Source organism: Erpetoichthys calabaricus, chromosome 5, assembly GCF_900747795.2.
Source record: "Erpetoichthys calabaricus chromosome 5, fErpCal1.3, whole genome shotgun sequence".
NCBI classification, from domain to species: domain Eukaryota; kingdom Metazoa; phylum Chordata; class Cladistia; order Polypteriformes; family Polypteridae; genus Erpetoichthys; species Erpetoichthys calabaricus.
In genome coordinates this window covers 56,289,635-56,313,215 of record NC_041398.2, presented here as the reverse complement: position 1 = coordinate 56,313,215, position 23,581 = coordinate 56,289,635, and positions in this window count along the sequence as shown.

The window sequence follows — 23,581 nt, the reverse complement described above, 5'->3', positions numbered from 1 at the left end:
ATTTGCCCCCTTCCTGATTTACTTTTTCACACAGGGCCATGTAGGTTTGGATTTTTTTTTTCTCCCTAAATAATAAAAACCACCATTTACAAACTGCATTTTGTGTTTACTTGTGTTATATTTGACTAATGGTTAAATGTGTTTGATGATCAGAAACATTTTGTGTGACAAACATGCAAAAGAATAAGAAATCAGGAAGGGGGCAAATAGTTTTTCACACCACTGTAGGCTGAACAGGACCGGAGAAAGTACAGTCCCCTGCGGCGCTCCTGTGTTACTGACCACAATGTCAGACCTGCAGTTCCCGAGACGCAAATACTGAGGTCTGTTTGTAAGATAGTCCACGATCCATGCCACCAGGTATGAATCTACTCCCATCTCTGTCAGCTTGTCCCTAAGGAGCAGAAGTTGGATGGTGTTGAAGGCGCTAGAGAAGTCCAGAAACATAGTTCTTACAGCACCACTGCCTCTGTCCAAGTGGGAGAGGGATCGGTGTAGCATATAGATGATGGCATCCTCCACTCCCACCTTCTCCAGGTATGCGAACTGCAGAGGGTCGAGGGCGTGGCATACCTGTGGCCTCAGGTGGTGAAGCAGCAGCCGCTCCATGGTCTTCATCACATGTGACGTCAGAGCGACAGGCCGGAAATCGTTCAGCTCACTAGGACATGATACCTTTGGGACTGGGGTGATACAAGATGTTTTCCGAAGCCTCGGGACTCTCCCCTGTTCCAGGCTTAGGTTGAAGATGCGCTGTAGAGGACTCCCCAGCTCCAGCGCACAGGCCTCCAGCAGTCGTGGCGATACTGCATCTGGACCCGCTGCTTTGCTAGCACGAAGTTTCCTTAGCTCTCTGCTCACCTGCGCTGCTGTAATTGTGGGTGGGGATGTCTCTCCTATGTTGGTATCAACAGAAGGATGGGTGGAGGGTGCAGTACTCCGAGGTGAGAGTGGGTTCGGGTGGTCAAACCTGTTAAAGAAGTTGTTCATTTGGTTTGCTCTCTTCACGTCTCTCTTGATGGTGGCACCCCGCTTCGAGCTGCAGCCAGTGATGATCTTCATCCCATCCCACACTTCCTTCATGCTGTTATTCTGCAACTTCTGCTCCAGCTTTCTCCTGTACTGCTCCTTCGCTGCCCTGAGCTGGACTCGGAGTTCCTTCTGCACGCGCTTGAGCTCATGCTGATCACCGCTTTTAAAAGCCCTTTTCTTCTGGTTCAAAAGGCCCTTGATGTCACTTGTAATCCATGGCTTGTTGTTAGCATAGCAGCGTACTGTTCTTACTGGAACTACAATGTCCATACAGAAGTTGATGTAGTCAGTAGTGCAGTCAACAACCTCCTCAATGTTCTCACTATAAGATCCCTGCAGGATATCCCAGTCCGTAGTTCCAAAGCAGTCTCTCAGAGCCTGCTCTGCCTGAGGGGACCACTTCCTGAATGAGCGTGTGGTTGTAGGTAGCTCCCTCACTCTTGGTTTGTAGTGAGGCTGAAGCAGAACCAGGTTATGATTTGCTTTCCCAAGCACAGGCAGCGGGGTGGCGCTGTATGCGTCTTTAACGTTTGCATACAGTAAATCAATAGTCTTATTTCCCTGGGTGTTACAATCCACGTACTGGGAGAAGGCAGGTAATGTTTTGTCCAGTGTCACATGGTTAAAATCTCCAGCGATTAGCACAAGTGCCTCAGGGTACTGTGTTTGTAACTTAGCAACAGCAGAATGGATGATGTCACTTGCTATCTCGACGTCCGCCCGAGGAGGGATGTAAACAATAACAACAATGACTACTAACAGATAAGGAACATTGTTCTATATCTGGTGGCAGTATTATAGTTTTCTCATTATGGTCAGCTAATACATCCCTCAAATCAAAATACTGCAAGTGTTTGATTTTTTTTTTTTTTTATAAATGCATGTGGGGCAGAAGGCTGAAGTATTGATTGGGTCATGACATCATATATGTCAGAAGCACCTTGACAAGGATTTTACTGTAGGCGTGTGTGAAAGTACTGCACATGGCTGCTACAGCTCTTACAGGTCACACTGGCCTCACAAAGCATTATGGGGCACTGGGTGCTGAAGTCAGTCGCAAAATTCTCAAAGCTCAAGTGTGTTTATCTGGGTGTTAGGTGCCTGGAGTTGTGTCGGGTAAGCAATATATTGTTATTTGGAATACATACATTTTATGTGTGTTCCGTGTCTACAATGATCTGTGTCAATGTAGGATAACACTAGCCAGTTATTTCCAGATTGCACAACCTTATTTTGCTATAAAGCATTATAAGTGTAATATCTTGTCTGGAAAAATGATATCAGGCTGAGTACAGCATATTGGTTTGTGAATATGCCAAAAGTGCCAAAAATCTCACCCTTTTTATACAGGACTGCTTACACATCTATTATTCATGTCAGTTATTTTTGATAAAATATTTCATTTTCTTTATCATTACATTAAAAGTTTATGCAACATAATTAAACCATCTGTATGCCATTAAATGCTAAGAACACTTTCAAAATCTTTTTAATGGATTAGTATATCATTTATAATGATCTTAACACTTTTATATTAAAATGGTATTTAAGGAATGGATTCATCATTAATAAAGTTGGGTTATACCTCTGATATTACAGAGTGCATTTACAGCATAATAGATTTTGCAGCAAGTATTTTTTTTTCTTGATAATATATACAGTACTTTAAGCATATCTTAGTTTGCCGCTGTGTACTGTTCACCCAACAGTAATTAGTTCATATGTCATAATTTAAGAAAATGTACATTTATTTTAATACTGCCTTTAAGAATATAGTTTTCTAAGAGAGACATAGTAATGATAATTTTTAGAATTCTTAAAGAGGCGTTCAAAGATTAGCAGCATTTTCTTGAGGGTATTAGTCGCCTTGCCTTAAATCGGAGAGATACTTGGATGTATTGGTCCAAGCCTTTGCCATTTATGTGGCTGGTCAGAGACAAGACAGTTGTTTACTTTACACTTTGATTTATAATCTTACAGATACAAATTCTTCATTTTATCATAGCAGATATGTAGGTACAATAGAAGAGTTTTCTTCACAGGCTACTAGTCTGAAAAAGAGATTTATTGATCATGGATATCATCCTGGGTTTTTGTTAGCGTGTTTGCAAGACTTAGTTTTTCCAGCTGAGATTTGTTAAGTGCTGTATTGCAAGTAACAAGATCATACATATATCTTTGATGCAATTTTAAAATGTGCACAAAGGTTAATCATATTCGAAAGATAGTTTTAAATTATTGACACATTTAGTCTTCCTTATTTGTTTTACTAAACATTCTGTTTTTTGTGTTTCTTTCCCGGGGTATTAATATTATGACAGAAGTGGTGGTTCTCACTGCCAGTAATAATTATTATTGATCTATTGTATGTCATGGGCATTAAATGTGAACAGTTTGCCTGCAGACATCTCTATATTTTTTTTTCTTAAATTCATTCTAATTGTAACACTAAAATACAATTATGGCATATCTATGCTGTTGCTAATTTCCTTTCTTTAATAGATATGAAAATAATTTTAAAATATAAAAAGTGTTTTCCCAGTCAAGGCTCTTTCAAAACATAAGTCACATCAGAATCAAAGTACAGTTTGACTTGTTATTATACATTTTAATGAAGCTCATGTAATTTGTTACAGCTGCGTTTCTTTGTCCTTCACAAGGCACTGGACTAATGTAATAATACACTAATGCCAATCTTTCTATAGAATGCTGTGCTTGTTTAAAGGATTTTGTGACCTTGTTGTGCATTTTTTCCTCCTATTGTATTCCCCCCATTTCATTTGTTGCCTCTAAAGTTTTTGTTTTCCCTTTAGAATGATGTTTTTTGTATTTTCTTCTGTACTGCAGCCATGTTCAACATATGAAAGAAACACTGCAGTATATAATGAAAGGAGGGGAATTAGGTGGAGGGGGGAGCTTTAGCAGTCACTAAGACAGCAAACTGATGAATTTATTATATCCACACTATTAATGACATACAAAGGCAGAACAGTACAAAGTGTAAAACATAGTAAGAGAGTCAGAAACAATAACTTTACTTAAGACTGAACTGGAGAATAAGAGACTTGTCTCTGCCTGAAGGAATCACAAAGCATCTGAAATTTTAATCTACAAACCACGGGAAGGGGGAAGCAAATTAAATTCATCATAGTAATTTGTTGCCAGACATAGCTGATCTGAAGAACTGCTGCAAAGGCTCACTTAGAAAAACAAATAAAGCCATCTGAAAGTGGCTATAACAGCATTTGTGCAAAAGCAGAGCAAAGCCTAGCACAGGTGAAAGCGTATCTAACATCAGATACTGGCTGTTATGGAGAGACAGAAAATAAAACAAGGGATATCTTTACATTTAAAGTATTAGATAAAGGCAACACACCACCATCAAATGAATGTAAAAAGACCACTGTAGTTCAAATAATGTTTGATGTTAGAAGCTCTGCTTCATCAGGCTTACATCTAAAAGGGATAGTAGCCAGCCCCAGAATTTTGAGATTATGGCTGATGAACTCAAGAAGGAGTTAGCTGACCTGCATTGCATTATGCAAAAGGAAAGAATCACACTTTGTGTTAGAAACTGCAATTCACAGAGCAAAACACAGGTATAGTACTATCACGTGTAAGAAGTGAGCAAGAGAAGCGCGATATCCCGAGATGTTAACTGCAGGGTTAGTGACATTTTTGTGCACATTGTCAAACTGGGCAGCTATTCTGTCACCTTTCAGAAGCTAAACTGGACTGAATATCCCCAATGAGTTCATTCTGAATCCAACCCCAGAATGAGGGGAAAATGATGACAACAGAGGACTTTAGTGTTATGGTTATGGGAACACTGGCTAAACTAAGGAGCAGGAACGATTAATTTTGTTTTGTCTTCCTTATGCACAAGAGGAGGAAGTCACTGGGCATTTTGCTAAGCTTCTTGCTTTAGGTTCAAACTCCATAAGTTCATGTCATTTTTGACATTAGAACAAATGGCAAAGATAAAGATAAGCTGCCTGTGCTGCAAAGCAACATCAAAAAGTCACAAGTAAAAGCTAATAGTCAGTGTTATAACTGAAAACACTTGCCCATTTAAAACAAAACACTAAGCAGACTCATGGCTGTATACCAGCTGAGTCCCTAATTAAAAACAAGCCAACTACTGATAATATGTTAAACATAGAAGAAATCAAAATACTGAACCACAAAAAAATTATTTTAAACAGTACAAAAAACCCATTAAACTAAATTGCTTATAACATTCCGAATGTCTCACTGCTATTTAGCCTTCACCTTAAAATACAATTCTGAAGTTTAATTGCTCATATTTTAATGTTGGAACAATGAGCATTTATTTATGGGGAAGAAGGAACCCAAACAGCAAGGAGTGCCTGCATTTAAATAACAAAGGTTAGCTGTGAACTGTTTGAACAAGGGATAAGAAGATGGAGAGCTTGAGCAGTGTCTTCGGGCATGGGAATTAATGACTCCAAAAGAAATGTTGGGATGCCGGGTCATCCCATTTAATTCACAATAGTCCTTTAAACATAACAAAAAAGGCCTGTGCTGACACAATAAAGTGTTTATAAAACAAGAAATTCTAAGACAAACATTAAATGGGTCTGGATTCAGAGGTGCTCTGTATCGCAGTCTTTACAATCCAAAAAGAAGATGCCTCCTTTTGAGGTGCCCTGGCTTTATAGGGCTTTGACTGGAAGGAGCAGAGTCAGTTACCCTCATTGAGTTTCTTCTTGGCACTGTTGAGGGAAAGGGAGGTGAAATTGTTAGTGACAGCACCTCCTCTTGTCCGGGAGTGGTATTACACGCCTGAAATAAACCCAGAACTTGATCCTTTGATCCGTATGTGTGACGAGTTCAGATGAAAAGAATTTTTTAGAAATTATATTAATTATTAGAACAAAAAATATCTATCAAAATACTGAAATTTGCAGATGAGTGTAATTTAGATAGATAAGCAGTCAGCAGAATCATTTCACATAAGTATATAGAAAATTAAGCTTAATTTAAATGAGCGTAAAGTCTTACAATGCACAATACAATATTCAGAATAATTATTAAGCACAAGAGTAGAATATTTGCTACTACCCTTAACCAGATATTGTGCAGAAGTGAAAAAATGACAAATATGATTTTAGGCTACATAGTATGCAATTTTGAGTCCTTATTAAGGGAGGTAATGCCTAAGTTGTGTAAGCCAATTGTAAAGTAAGATGTTTGATTTTGTTTGCCATTTTGGTTTCCACAGTTTAAGAACTACAAATATCCACAGAAGAGCTTCTTAACTTATTCCTGGACTGTGATGCTTGACCTGTGCGGATTAGAGATCAACAGAGTTTTATCTTTGACCAATAAACTAACTGTAATTTTTTATTATAATATGAGCAACGTTACTTCCAAATGCTTTCAACAGAAAAGTAACTGTGCTATACATAGCTCTTGGTTAGCGTAAATTTCACAAATGATTAGAATTATTTAAACATTATAGATTAGAATTATTTACATTAAGTCAAGAGTCAGAACAATTATTTCTCATCAAAGGTTGAATTTATCTAACTTTAGGAACTGATGTCAATTTGATAATTATTAGTTACCTCTTTATATGTAAAAAAAAAAATTAAATTACATTACGGTGTACTTACTTTTTCACAAGGCTGTTATTTGTTGCAAATGCAGAAAAATACAAATGGCACCTTTTGTAATGATATCTATAGTTCTGAAAAGCACTATATGAAATTAGTAACGGCGCACTGCACAATAACTTGCAGTGAACACACTTGACTTGAGCATTCATAGTTTTCATACTCTTTCTCTGCATGTTTAGCATTCATTTACTCAGAGTTTGATGCGCTTGCTGCTTCCTGAGCAGCTCTTCTGTTCTCCACCCTAGTGACCCACTTCTTCTCTTCTTTTGTTGGCATCTTTTCTCGTTAAAACTGGTTATGTCACTGTTTGTGTTGCAATTATCTAGTATGTTTTCGTTACTTTTTCACTTAAGCTGGCACTTAAGCCTTCAATCTGCCTGAAGAATGATTTAAGATATGAAGAGGTAGTGGAAGTGATGGTGAAGGTAGTAGGGAGAACGGCTCCTATACACATGTGCCGCATGGCCGCCCTGCTGGCCGCAGCTCAGAGTTGATTCTACAGTAAAATAAAATAAAATACAAAGAGGAATAACCTTGGAGGCCAATCATCACCCTGAAAACGGATAGAAGACATCACGTAGTATATGTGACGTCAGGTCAGTTGATTGATTACATGTCGCAAACGGTTTTTGATTTAAAATCCTGGATAGACAAACGGACAGCCACGGTAGCGTACTATATAAGAAGATAATAATGGTAATGAGAAATATGTTTTGGAAAGTTTCAGGTAGTAAGGACAGAAGTTTCAAGGTAAGGTGGCTCTACTCACTGATCATGGTGCTGCAGAGTGGTGACATGTTGCATGTTAATTACCACATGCAAGTAAGTATTTTACTGTAGTTTGTACATATGAAAAAAATCCATTGTCGACCTGTAAAGCAGAATGTATTGTTGAAAGCAGAACCATGGAAACCTTAAATTTCAATATTATTTATGATGTACTAAGTGAAAAGGAAACAATTTTGTGCTGAATATTCTGTTCTCAACAAAAACTTTATGTTCTCATGTCTATAAACTTGGTAGACTTTGAGAACAACATTATACTATATTTACAGAACAGATAATGAAGCACAAATTTGAAATAAGTTCCAGACATAACATAAGGTTAGCAATCTTTTTACATGAATCATTGTTTCAAAATAGTTTCATTTTTATAAACTGAATAAAGCAATGTGTTGTTTCTCTCTGAATCATTTGCTAAAAAGTTCTGTTTTAAATTATGGAGGAAAAAAAATTAAAATGAAAGATGAGAGACTTATTTGTATACAATCAATTCTATGTATTTTGTTTACAGAAAAAGGAAAACAAAATTGCAGATTTCCATATGATAAATAATAATTTTTAAGCTTCAGAGGATAAAGTTGTCTGCATGTTGATAATTAGAGTTGAAAAAAGAGAGTGCAGGCAGGGTGGAATCGGTGGAGAAGAGTGTTAAGAATAATTTGTGGTTGTCAGTAAGAGTGAAAGAGAAGGTCTACAGGAAGGTAGTGAGACCAGCTATGTTATATGGGTTGGAGAAGGTGGCACTAACCAGAAAGCAGGAGACAGAGCTGGAGGTAGCAGAGTTAAAGATGCTAAGATTTGCAATGGGGTGATGAGGATGGACGGGATTAGAAATGAGTACATTAGAGGGTCAGCTCAAGTTGGATGGTTAGGAGACAAATTCAGAGAGGTGAGATTGCGTTGGTTTGGACATGTGCAGAGGAGAGATGCCGAGTATATTGGGAGAAGGATGTTAAAGATGGAGCTGCCAGAAAAGAGGAAGGCCTAAAGAGAGGTTTATGGATGTGATAAGAGAGGACATGCGGGTAATGGGTGTAACAGAACAAGATGTAGAGAACAGGAAGATGTAGAAATAGATGATCTACTGTGGCAACCCCTAACGGGAGCAGCTGAAAGAAGAAGAAGAAGATACTTCAGTGGATAAAGTTGTCTTTGCTTTAATATTAAAAAATAAGGAAATCTGATTAGTTTGACTCATTCCCTTTGAAGTACAATTTATTTGTTATTATCCCATCATGGGCCCAATTATAAAATTCTTGCATTGTCCATTTTGATTGTGAACTATATAAAACTGAAAATCAAAATACACGGTTAGAAAACAGTTTTACATTTTAGACATCTTTTTGTTATGTTTATGTGCGTCACAATTCTAACACTAATAAAGATTTACAGAAGCTCCATATTTCTCTCTGTTTTAGTTTTTGTTTCTGTTTATTTAAAAAAACTTTTATAAAAAGCCAAAATCCCCTCTGGGGACAAGTAAAGCTCTGTCTGTCTAACTATCTATTTATCGTATTTGTTTTATAAAATTACATTTAAACAATGAAACACTGGAATATATAAATTAGACTAAACTTTGTTAATATTCAAAACTGATGTTTCATCCATCTGTACTTGTTCTATGTTACTTGTTAAGGGGAGGTAATGGAGAACCAGGGTCTATCATAGTAGCATTAAGCCCAAGGCTGGAATCAGCCCTGAATGGAATGCCAGTCCTTTACAGGGTACACTGGTACACAGTATTACAGTAAATTATTTCTCTTATTCATCAATACATACCACCAAGAAGCAAGAACATTTACTTACCTAAATAAGTTCTAACTGATGCCACTCTTTGGAGAATACCATTGACTGTATTCTTTCACTAAAGTAGCTACTCTATCTGTAATTGTTGTATTCCTCACCTTTCATTTCTGCCACAGGGTGAAGAATCATTGCAGTCTGAAGTACTCGTGGGCACTAAAGCTAAGCCATGACAACATTTGGAAGGGCACTGTGACACCTTACAATGCCAAGACGCAAGCCAGTGAAATAAAAATTAGCTTCTCCTAGAAAGCTTTAAATTATGTCTTTCTTGCAGCAGATTGCTCAAGCCCAGGCTGATATCTGCTGTAATAGGTTTTTAGCATTGGAAAAGAAAAATGAATTTATTAGTTGCAGACAAAATGAATGGAATACAAAACAGGTCTGTAATAAACAATTGTTGTAATCCAACAGCCTCTGGCAAGTTAAATACACTATAGAGTACTTTCATTTTCAAACAGAATGCTTGAAAGAGTTATTTCTACTGGCTGTCTTTTTAATTAGAGCGTGTGCAGACTGTGAGCATTCTCTGAAATCTAGAAAGAGCAAAACACACAAAAAAAATCCATTTGACAAAATGTAGACACTCTCTTTGCTCTTTTAAAGATACTATTATGAATAGTAGTATGCTACAATATTTATCCTATCTATTCAGTTTCAAGCAGGCTCAATCCAATACTGCATTAAGGTAATGGAGATATAAATTTATTACAGCAGGCAGTAAGTTGTATTGCTTTTCTTAGGGTGAGTTTTTTCTGCAGGGAAAAGTTGGGCTTACTGGGGACTATGGGGGAAATACTGCATGCTTTATAAGGAATGCTAATATTATTCATCAATCAAATGGATTTAATACTCTTCTTCAAAGCTGTTAGTTAAGCATTTTGATATGAAAGCAATCATACCCATTAATAAAAATCATCTGTAGTAAATAACACTTCCTGTGCATCAGTAATGGCGCTAATTATTTCATAGGGTCTTGACGTGAATAATAAGCTGTAGATCAGATTAAAGAATATTCTCAGTTTTCACCTAGTTTTGTAATACAGGCATTTATTAAAACAGTGTGTCATGAAAAGCATACTGCAGTCTTTAGAGACCCAGGCATATGTAATTTCCTCAGGTTAGCATTTCAGTTCTCATCATTTAAAGCGCTGAAGTCTTTAGAACTATTTTATAATATGTTAGCATTCATGCCTCTCATAATTACTGCATAGAAATGGTCACACAAAAACACAATTCCCCTCAGGGTTTAATACAATGTACCAAATACCAAAAAATAAAATATGCCACCAATAGGCCTTGAAGAATTGAATACTATAGCATATTAATAGTTTGTGTTTAATGTAGAAGCTAGCAACAACCATCACTGGAATATTCTATAATTATTTCTCTTATGATTTGTCATAAATAGTGATTCTATGTAAGTTTCTATAGCAACCCACAGTTACATCACTAAACCTGCTCCATTAAACTTTAAAAATAACGCAAAACAAATATTCAGTCAACTAAGCAACACCTACAGCAGAAAAAGTTTCTTGTAAGATTTGTATTTACTTGTTTTAAAATTTAATTGTTATCAAACAAGACCAGAAATATTTTGTTTATTAAGCAATGAAAACCAACTCATTATAAATACAGTAAATACATTACTTAATACATTTTAGCTGACATATTTTAACTGTCACTGAAATTCCAAGTACAGTAGTCCAATAATTGATGTAAGATTGGTAAAAATCTCAGTCCGACCAGCTGGGCCTTTTATTGATTGCAAGTCAAATATTTGTTTTATCTTTAATCTGTTCCTTTTTTTTATGTGCTCTGTAAAGGAAATTTTCTCTATGCCTATCTGTATGGTTTCTGCATAACCAAGACTTGATGTGCCAGTACATTTACCATGGAGATGATCTTTGCAGAGTCCAAAGACATGTAGGTTGGGTGAATTGGAGTTGTTAAACTAGCCCAGTGTGTGTGTGTTTGTGTTGAACTTACTCCCTTGCCACAGAAAAATATATGTTTAAAACCTGGTCTGCTCTGTAATCTAGTATATTGGCTGATTTTCCTTGGCTTACAGATACATTTAGAAGTCTCAACAGATAAGTGTATAAAACCTGGTGCTGTGCTCAAACTGCAAGATGCATGTCAAGCTCAATGATGACTAATTATCCCAATGAAGCATGAGAGATGCTTAACACATGTACTGTATGTGTTAGATATGATGGCATACATTTCTCATTGTAGTATTGCCATACTCTGCCATCCTTATTTGCTGAAGTAGGCCTGTCAAGGAGATAAAGAAAATGGAAATATATTTTGTGTAATATATCCTGTAAGGAACAGGTATTTTGAGAGTAGGCAGACAGGAATACATTGAGCTCTAGTATTAATCTAGCTATATGGATTCTCAAAAGGTAACGAATATTATAGTCAGACCGTTTCATTCGTGGTACAGTTTAATAGGTGCTATACGCTGGGCATATAAATTGTAAGAGATCACCAAACAGATGTTATGAACAGATTGATTCCCCATAGAATTTAGTCACTCTTTAAATTTACTGCAGGTACATCAAAATATGATTGTTTCGGATCTCTTTATGCTTGTACCCCTTTTAGTGTTGCTTCTCCTTCTGCGCTCCATGACAACCATTGTCATCCCCAATCCTATTGTGCACACACAGCCCCTTGAACATCATTGTTCAGTCTGCATTCTTAGTTACGGGTTATTCGCTTTTTTGGTTTTAGTGGTGTGCTATTATTTACAAAGTCAACAGTGGACTTTGTTAAAGGAGAGTTGAAAAATCATTCATTCATTCAATACAATTCAATTAAAACCTAAAACACCATCCAGGACTGATAAGCTGAAAGGGGTACATTTTATTTAAAAAATATAAATAAATAAAACTAAAGAAAAAAGCATTTGATAAAACTTGAGATATTCATCTGTCCATCAGTGGCGTAGCTAGAGTTCGTGCCACTTGGGGCGGAGCGGTGCTTCAATTTTCCACCCTCCAACATATCTGAATATGTTAACCTATTTAAATAGAAAATTAAAAAAACGTATAGAGAAATTAAGATAAATTTTCCATAGATTTATTCATATATAGAGAAACAGCAATAATTTTTCACAAATAATTATTTATAAGCATCAACTAGACAAGAATATAGTATAGACACACTGATAAGCCATGTTCTAATTATTAGTTTAATATAATTACGCAGCGAAAACCAGAACCGGTGTCGTGTACAAGTGATAGGTGGGGATGTTCTCTACGCAAAGCAAGAACGCATTCAGATTGATAACATAGTTTAGCATATCCTGACTAGAGCTGCTGAGTAACTGTACAGACTGCATCTCTGTTGTTAGTCATTAGCACTAAAACATAAGTAATATGATAGTTATAATTGGATACTAACCCTCACCTATTCTGTTTCTCTTCTCGGTACTCAAATGTGGCACTTGGTGCCACGGCCCACCTGCCAAGTTGTTTTGCTTGCCTAAGGTAAAGTCATCCCTGATGGAGGATCGCAGGAATCGAGGGAAAGAGGGGTCCTTTCATCGGATTGGCTGGCCCAGCGCTGTTTCAGCTGTGGAATGGCCAAATGGGGGAAGCAGCTTGATGGATGAGGTCTCCAGGACTCTAAACAAATCCAAATCATATTATGTGATATCATCTACTGTTAAATTTTGCTCCATACTTCTAAAATTTTTCTTTTTATACTGTATTGAGGATTTGTTCTGTCCTGTGTATTTTATTGTATTGTATTGTATTGACCCCCTTCTTTTTGAAACCCAATGCACGCCCAACCTACCTGGAAAGGGGTCTCTTTTTGAACTGCCTTTCCCAAGGTTTCTTCCATTTTTTCTCTACAAGGTTTTGTTTTTGGGAGTTTTTCCTTATCTTCTTAGAGAGTCAAGGCTGGGGGGCTGTCAAGAGGCAGGGCCTGTTAAAGCCTATTGCGGCATTTCTTGTGTGATTTTGGGCTATACAAAAATAAATTGTATTGAATTGTATTGTATAATGAAACAAAATTATAAATTGTAAATTAGTTGTTTATCTTCCTAGAAATTATTATTGGTGTAATGTTTATGTTTATTTTTGTTATTGCCTCATAAATTTCAACTGCTGTGTCAGATGCCATCACAGAAGGACAGTGTGAAAATTATTTTAGATGCATTTGTGGATAAAAATCAGAGAATTTATTTTTTTTCATTCATGAGTGATATTTTTCTGAACCCAGCTGCTTACACACGAATTGTACTGAGCCTTTTGGCTAATAGTGCCACCCCCAAAAATGTTACGCCTGAGGCAGACCACCCCTTCTGCCTTCCCCTAGCTACGCCACTGCTGTCCATTCCTAATTTACAACACAACCAACTTTAAATCCCAGCAACATCAGCAGGACACCTCTCATGTCTCTACCATTTCAAACAGTGTCTTTAGCACAGCCCAGTTACCAGCTTCAGAGAAGTGCTCTCACTGCTCACAGACAAAGCCGCCTTTTTGCCATAGGGTGATGTTTGGGCCTGTGAGTCCCATTTTCAGTGTTTAATAAAAAATAAAAATAAAAAGATAGAACAAATTATTTTTTCAAGCTGAGATTTGATGTCTTTGGCTCATTTTCCCTGAAGACCATGTTAAGGGATGAATTTTTATTGAATACTTACTGTGACCTTCCCAACATATTTAAATTACATTGGTGGTGTTCAAGTCTGCTAGACCTGGGAGCAATGCAAGTGTGGAAACTGTTCATAAAATAACAATAACACCACTTTATGGACACTTCTCTAAATATCCAAAATCTAATTAGATCAAACCAATCATTTATTAACCATTAACCATGAACACCATCATCACCTCCATCCCTTTCACAAACAATACCTAATTCCATCAGACAAATCATTTTTATTTCTTTTCAAAGTGGAATTGGGCAAAACACAGCAAATGAATAGCTCTACATATGTGGCCCCTTTCCAAAATCCAGCCATTATGGCAAAGAAAATTTCTGCTCAAATAGCCTTAGAAATCATTTTAGAAAAGATAGAATCCAACATGAAAGGACACCCATTTTGGAAGATGAAGGATTTTCAAAAAACAATGATCATGTTTCTGTCAACTCGGGTGTCTCACAGTGATTTTGAAGAAGAGGATAGATTTGACTTATGAAATTGAATTATATTCTTGCCCAGGGAAGGAGCAACCCTGCCTTGCTTCCAATATGATAAAGATGCAGCCAGGGCCAACACAGATTGCAGTGCAAGATATTGGGTCTTCTTCTAAACTTTATATTCCAGAAACCATCTAGAAAATCATTCTGGATGACTAATTTGGAGGTAAGACATTTGTTTTTGGAGAGAGGTGGAAAGAAATTGACCAAATCAATTTACATGCACATTTTTTGAGCTTGTTATTCTTACTGGTGTTTTCAGATCCAACAGGAAATCCACTGAATTCCTGTGGACTGAAGAAACTGGCCAAGAACTTTTCCTTATAACAGTGTCTCGGCAAAACCTTTAACAATATTTCAACGATTATCTGCTTTGATATTTAGAGACACCAGACAAGCTCAATGACAGAAAAAACAAATTAGCTGCAATCAGTTCAGTGTGGAACAAGTGGGTGGAACACCTTCCAATATGCTACAACACCGTGCCCAACATTACTGTGGATGAACAGCTTATGCCATTAAGGGGTCACTGCCCTTTCAGGCAATAGGCAAAAGGCTGCTTCTGATACTGATTCATCATATGCATGGAACATGTGGGTATATACTGGGAAGCCTGATGAAAGAGCCCCTAAGAAAAAACAAGGGATGTGGGATTCTTGTACATGACACAGGGGCTCCGTCATCACAACATCACGTGACAATTTCTTTCCTTGCACACCCCTGAAAAGAAAGTTGATAATACTAGGAACAATAAGAAAAAACAAGCCAGAGCCCCAACCTCAGCAGAGGAGTAAAGAGAACAGGCCTGTCGATTTGACACATCCCTGGTGTCTTATATCCTAAAAAAAGGAAAAAATCTGGTACTCATGAGCTTGTTGCATAGGGACCTGGTAATCTGTGGATGGACCCAGACTTTGAAGTCATTAATGCTACAAATATTAACTTCTTTTAAAGCATGTTGAACAAATCACACATTTGACTGTCACTTTAATGTATTTCATTAAATAAATGAAATTGCTTAATAAAAAATCTCACTTTTATAAATTTTTGACAAAATTAAAAGTGTTAATACCAGCCTCCAATTTAAAACCTTTTCAAAGATGTTTCAGTAAATATACTTGTGAAATAGATTAAAATATTTAAATAACAGCATGAACTTAACAGAATATTTTTGTTTGTAAGAAAATACATTTGAAATTTACTGTACAAAATATTTAGATTCAAATAATTGCAGAAGCAATTATGAGAAAAAAAATAATCACACTAGAGTTTTGGCCCTTGGATTCATCTTGATATTGTAGAAAAAGAAAACCCCCTTTCAATGTTCTTAAGCATACAGCTATACTTATTTACAGAGGTTTAAATATTCTACCATGTAGACACCAAAGTAGTGCCGGTCCAGCTTATCTTTCATTTTAGAGATCATGACATCATCCCTCCATACTCTCTTCGCAGTGATGTCTCCCTTTGTGTCTGTAATAAAGTCATACCAGCTCAGTCTGGTTATGACCAGCTGACCTTACACCTGCCAGAAGTGTAGCTTGACCTTTGATGACCTTTACGTGTCCTAGTCCAGAAACACACTCAGCATCTGTATATTTTATTTCGGCAAGCCCAGCGCATAGACTTTCAGATGGATCAAACACTTTTGCTTTGGGGCTGGCACCAAGATGAGGAGCATCTGGATGAATTACATATCTGCAAGGTAACAAATTAACATGACAGAACTTAGCTCCAAAACTGCTGGTTCAAATTCAAGGCCTCTTTTCATTGCTTCAGTCTGCCCATGTTCCCTTAATTATTTCTTGTGCCAGTGACTGGCCAAATAACTCCCCTCGTACATGGCACACTACCTGAAATCTACTTCCGTTACCCTTGGTCTATGAATTTCTGACCAGTCATTGCACTGACACTGTTGTTTTGTCCTCTTCTATCAAAAGCTGACATCACAGGATTCACTGTTAAATTCTCCAACAAGAGTAGCTGATGGAAGATGGGAACCAAGTTTCATTGCGTGCCCAGGGAGTTTCAGAAACTCTGGAGCATTTACGTGTTGTGTTTACCTTCTGGTTATAACAGGTGGGCACTGGTATGACAGTACTGAGCCATTAGGCACTGGTCCAAACCTTGAATCAACTAGAGACAGTTCTAATAGTCGAGGCAAAACAGTGCAGATCATAGGCTGTGGGGTAATGCCTCTAAATAATTCAGCTGATCTGCGGAGAGCTATCTGCATTTTCATCACACTAAAATGTACACATTGGAAAAGAAAGGTGACCAGGTGTTTGCACACTGCTTTCCCCGCAGCACATGAACATGATGTGCTGTTTAACTGCACAGGCTCATCAATCTGTAAAGTGACCTACATGTGGACAGAGAGGTGTCACTACTGTACAAGGTATAGTATGAAATGTTTGTTATAATAAATGATTGATGATGAGGTTAATGAATGAACATGGGCCTTCTGAACAAAGTTTTATGGAAAAACGAGATCAATATGACACTAAGGCAATCAGCCATTTCAGGCAGTCCTCTAGCCGTCATGTTACATTTGTATTATTATCAAGCAAAATAAGACTACCCTTACTGTGTAGCAAGCTATTATACCTTTAAATATAAGTGACATCTACTGTCACTAATAACTAGAAGGATTTAAGCACATTAAACACTATTCACTTTGTGTTTAAAGCTCTTGCAATGCAAAAATATTTGGCGGGGAGATAACCAAAACACAACAGTGTAACAGAACAAATAAGTATAGACAATATCTGCAACTGCAGTGAATAAATGTCAGAAGACGACAGTGTACACAAAGTAAATAAGCATGGAAGATACCTGCAACTACAGTGAATAAATGTCAACAGACCACTGTATAACAGATCAGGTAAGTTTAGGTTAGCAAACTGCTAGATGAAACCTGTAGGGAATGTGGTTTCTCTCTTTTCCTAACTGAACTGTAACTACCACTACCTCTGTATTCAAAACGTTTAATTCTAATCACATACAAACAACAAAAGAAAATGAAAATGCTCCATTCATAAATTAGCATGGCACATGATGCTAGCTAGCAAAATAGCATTAACAAGAGAGCTCTTAACTTTGCATTTGAAAGATAATTTTCATGAAAATATTTGTATCCCTTTTCAAATTTTTTAGATGACATCTTGCACTCCAGTAATTGTGTAACATATGCCATGGTCAGTTTGGGAAGATTTTTGAGAGAAACAGCTGAACAACAGTTCCGATTGCTCCATTGTGTTTGCCAACCACCATTCAACAGGAAGTTGATTATTCCAGCAAGATACTGGCAGGAAGTCGTCATAAATATGTAAATATTAGAAATATGATAAATAATATGCTAATGAATGACCTAGTGTAAACTGAAAAATTTTAGGAGAAATTCTTCTTTTCTTTTTAGTCCACAATTAACCTTAATGTTAGCTGTTCTACTTTCTGCCACTTTCAGTAACAGTACTCTTTTAATAAACTGTTTGCATGAGCTATTATGTCAATCTATATGGAGTAGTGAGCTTTGCTTGAGGAGTGAGGATGAGTCTGTATATCTGCTCTATACTGGGCATTATCATTACCATACAGCAATGACTGATTACATTAACCTGATATCTGACATTTGCCGCTTGAAGATCTGTTCAAACAAAATGTGTCCTTAAAACAAATTGTCAAAACAATATGAATCTATTCACAGCTTTTGCTGTATTCTTATTTTTTGTAAATAAGAAAAAACACTTTTAAAATACAATAAAGCACCAAAATTACCACAAAATAAACATAATATTGAAGTACAGAATATATCTTGTGAATGGATTCACAATTTTTCACCTTGTTGGACATATCAAGTCTATGGTGTTAAAAATAGGCATCAAAACCAAAATACATTTGTTTTTTAAGTAGAATGCTTAACATTCCTCTTCCAATTTGCTTTAAATTCAGTATAAAGAAGTTAAAATAACCTATACTGTACATGCAGAATAATCCAATTTCTGCATAGCACCATTTCAGCCTCTCATCTAAAATAACAGTTAGAACCTTTAAAATAAAGGTATCATAATTCTAAACTAAAAGTCATATAATACGGATTGGAGATTGTCACATCATTCAAATTCCTTCTGAAAACACTGTCCCTGCAGTTTTAACAGCACTCACAGAATTTCAAAAGATATCTGGTCTTAGAATTAATCTGAATAAAAGTATACTCTTTCCAGTGAATTCACAAGCATATAATATTAGATTGGACACCCTACCTTTGATCATAGTAGATCAATTTAAATACCTAGGGGTAAATATCACAAGTAAACATAAAGCTCTTTATTAACAAAATTTTGCCATCTGTATGGAAAAAATTAAGCAAGACTTGCAAAGATGGTCAACCCTTCATCTCACTCTAGCCGGAAGAATTAACGTTGTTAAGATGAATATACTTCCTAAACTTCTTTTTTTATTTCAAAACAACCCAATATATATCAATAAATCGTTTTTTAAGCAATTAGATTCAACAATAACCTCATTCATTTGGAACTCGAAACACCCACGTATCCGAAGAGCGACCCTACAAAGACCTCAGGCAGAAGGTGGCATGGCTTTACCTAATTTTCAGTTTTATTACTGGGCAGCAAACATACAAGCCATAAAAACCTGGACACAAAAAACTGAACATATACAGGTTTGGTTCGCAATAGAAGTAAAATCCTGTAGTACTTCTTTATATTCCCTGCTCTGCTCTCCAATAAATGCAAGTTATCGCAAATATACTAATAACCCAATTGTGCTTTACTCACTCAGAATATGGAACCAACTTAGAAAGCATTTTAAGATGGAAAATCTTTTATCCATGGCACCTCTGCAAGAGAGCCAACTCTTTCAACCCTCGCAAACATATCCAGTATTTAATACCTGGAAAAGTTTTGGGATTAAAATGCTCAGAGATCTTTATATAGACAACATAGTTGCATCTTTTGAACAATTACATTCCAAATTCAACCTCCCTGCTACACATTTCTTTCACTATCTTCAAATTAGAAATTTTGTTAAACAGAAACTGCCCGATTTTCCTCACCACGTACCCTCCACCATGCTGGAAAAAATACTGCTCAACTTCGAGGAATTAAACACCATTTCCGCATTATATAAAATCTTATTAGAGTCCCTACCTTTCAAAGACCCAAGAGGACATTGGGAATAAGATCTCTTAATCAATATATCAGAAAAGGAGTGGAAGGTAGCACTCGAGCTCCATATGCACAAAGCATAGAATTATTCAACTAAAAATTGTATATCGAGCTCATCTGTCTTGCTTAAAACTGTCCAAAATGTTTCCAGGGCAAGATCCAACCTGCGAACGCTGCAACCAAGCTCCTGCCTCACTGGGTCACATGTTTTGGGCCTGCACCAAACTAACATCATTTTGGACCAAAATTTTTAAGTGCCTTTCAGACAGCCTTGGGGTCACAATCCCTCCTAACCCATTAACAGCTGTGTTTGGTGTTCTTCCAGATGGACTTGAAGTGGAGAAGGACAAGCAAACGGTGATTGCATTCACTACACTTTTGGCACGCAGACTTATTTTGTTAAATTGGAAGAATCCTAACTCTCCTCTGATAAGTCAGTGGGAAACCGATGTTTTATATTATTTGAAATTGGAAAAAATCTAATTCTCAGTTAGAGGATCTGTATAGAACTTTTTTAAAACCTGGCAGGATCTAATCAATATTATTTTAGAATAAGAGAAATAACTATTACCGCATTTAATTCCCTTCTCCATTTTTTATTTACCTATATATATTTCTTCCTTTCTTTTGTTTATTGTTGCCTTATTAAAAAGCCCTAAGCAATTCTCATTTGGCTAAGCTCTCCTTCTCAGGGGTGGGGTTTGATTTGTCTTCAATTTTATTTTGTTATAAATTGATCTATTTGTATGGAATGATTACAATAAAATGAATAAATAAAAGAAAAAAAAAAATTCCTTCTGATTTACGGGTGTGTTCTTGCTTTCACAGCTCTTGCTCATTTTGTGAATCCTTACTTTTCACAGCTAACTTTCAAAATTCTTCATGTCGTGTTTTTATAACCTGTCAAATATTGCCCTCTTATGTACCCCTATATTGGTATGGTGCCTAAACTGACTGCCCCATGCTAATAAGTGTTTGAGTGGGGCACCTTGCCAGTATATGATTCTTGCAATGCAGTTGGCATACAAAAATAAAAAGGAGAATTACAAATATGTGCCAGAGCACATGCATTTTGTGACACAGTTAAAATATTGGAATGGCAAATGCTTCAAAATTACTAGCCTACGTAGAACTTAAAGTAGTTTGTATCACACTGTAACTCAAATGTAGTTAGTAAGGCTCCATCCTAATTTAAATAGGTCCCTATTGAGCATACAGACCCCACAGAGCTGAAATGAGCATTTAAAAGGTGACAGACAAAGAAAGCTAAAAACATTAAACAAATGAAATTTGCTCTAAAATCCAAAGAAAAATAATGTACAAGAAGCATAGCTACAGTGTTATGACTGAAAGTCACAAAACACCTACGTCCGAAAAGCACTTAAAAAGTGCCCATTGGAGGAGGAATCCCTGGGTAGATATAAAAGGCCACAGAGAATTTTTATAAAGTAAAAGGTTTATTCTCACAAAAATGCTATTCAAAAAGAGTAAAGCCCTGTAGAGCACAAAGATACCAAATGGAGTTAGCTTAAACAGTAAGGCAATCCAATGAACGTAAACATACTCACAAAACAAAAATCCAAAGAGAGGTCAAAAGACAGAGCAAACATTGAAAATACAATAATTCACAATAAGCACAGTAGAAACTCAATAACTCACCGAAACTCCCAAGCACATTCGAAACGAGCCACCAGGAACTGTGGAAGATCCTCAGGATTTATTGAGCAGAGGGCAGTTACTGGTGGTGATTGGCAAGTGGCCCCACCTTTTGGAGGACCACCCAAAGGACATATGGGACACAGACATAGAAAAAGAAGTAGATTATAAACAAAAGTAACATTCACATACCTCAATGACTCAAACATAAAAGACATAAAACAAGATTCTGTACCCTGGCCAGCAGTTATGCTGTGGCTGAGATACAACATACAGATGGAAAAGCTGACACAATATATTTTAACAAATCTAATAGTAAAAGAGTGTGGCAAAAAAAAAGATAAAGGAGCTAATGACCTAACCATGTCTGCCACGATCGTGTATCCATAACAGGTTTCATCACATGCACACTTTTGTCACATTTGTCATAAACCTTCAGTATGCCCCATGAAGTAATAAAGTGGTTACAGTTTTTCATCCCAGGAAACAATAAGTAATCACCAGCAAAGAGAACAAAAAACAAAGGAAAACAAAACAGCAGGAAAAGTTCTCCTCCTGACCTTAATTAGACAACAGGTTGACAAAGATGAAGGAAATGTAATGTGGTGATAAATATTCTTAACAGGAACTAACAATGAATTATTATAACAGCAACCTAATAAAAAGGACCTAAAATTAGAGGCCTAATAGATGAGTTTGCAAGGGCTTACTTCATTCTCCTGACCCTTAATGTGCATCAAATAATACCACAGTGCTATTAAAAAGTAATGAGCAAAAATCAAGAAGAGATACTCAAAAAGAAACAAGGCAGAAAATGCAATATCATAAATAAACAAGCAAAATGCTGAAAAATGGTAAGAGTTTGGAATGTTTAATTTACAAAGGCTGACATTTTCAATATAATCAAAAGAGCTGATGGTCTTACTGTGTCTCCTTTTTTGAGAACCATCTTCCATTATCCATTAATTTATTTCTTAGGCAACCAATCTAAAATGACAGCCCCAAATGGCAAACTTTTTTTTGTCAATTAAACTAAACATTGTAGCTGTGTATCTTGTCCATTTCTTCATAGCAAATTATTTCAGTTTTGCGTTTTAAGAGACCCCATACAGTATGCTAACTTGCCATAAAGACTCACAACTAATGTTAATTAAAATTGCACACCTAGCAAGCAAATAAGCACTTTCTGCTAAGAAAATGATGTTTAAAACTTCCTAGGGTGGCCTAGGACACTGGCTTGCACAAATCATGGAGTTAAACTCAGACAAATATTGTGCTAACCTTCACAAATTCATACATTTGTTTATACACCCGGGTAGCTCTAAAAATTAGAATGCATAGGCATTTCCTGAATCTTCTTATCTATGACTCTCTCACACACAATTTATGAGTCATAACAAATAATTGGAAGGAACTGTACATATAATCTATGCTATATTATAAAATTACAAATTCACATTTTGCGAAGGATGCATTTGTACAGCTCTAAGATGCTGATGTAAAAATGTATAAGCCAACTGGTTAATGCTTTCTGACGCAAGTCTAAATGTCACAGGTTTCCAAATATTTAACACTTCAGTTGTGCATATTTGGCTCGCACTATTATGAAAAAAATTGAGAAATAGTAGAACTAAAAGCTTAATCATTTCTGTTGATTTCCTTCTGAACATAATAATATAAGTATAAAATTAGAAAGATTCCCAGTTTATAATTGAAAATTATGTACTCTATACATTGTACACCAAATTAAAGAAAACAAATCCGAAAAGTATAAGTAGAATGAGAATATGAAACATAGGAAAGTATGATGAAGCTGCAGATTGAAAAGAACTTTCCAATATCAAGGCTATGACTGAGAAATGCAAGAACGACATAATAAGCTAAATGCATGAAAGGCAGTAAGATGTTAAAGATAGTTTTAAGTACTTGCTATGGTACACTTAGGGTAGCTAACAGCCCATAATATTAAAAATGCACTTTGATAATGCAACAATGGTCTTGTAATTTACTTAAAGAACGTCATGATGCATAACTAAATGTAATCACCTTGCTTTGTTATCTAGTTGAGGTGTGCACTTTTCATGGGGTAAAAAGGTAAGTCAATTAAAATTTTGAGTTTGCGAACTGAGCTCTTGAGAACTTGATAGCAATCTTTGTTAGTATGTACTGTTTATGCTTCTATTTAGTGAATTTTTGAAAATAAATGGTAAGTATATTTTTTATACAATTTTCATATATTTGGCGATTTAAATTGAGGGACTGTCACCTTAGGCTAAACTAGTTTTCTTTCCAGTAAATAGAGCAATCTTGACTAAT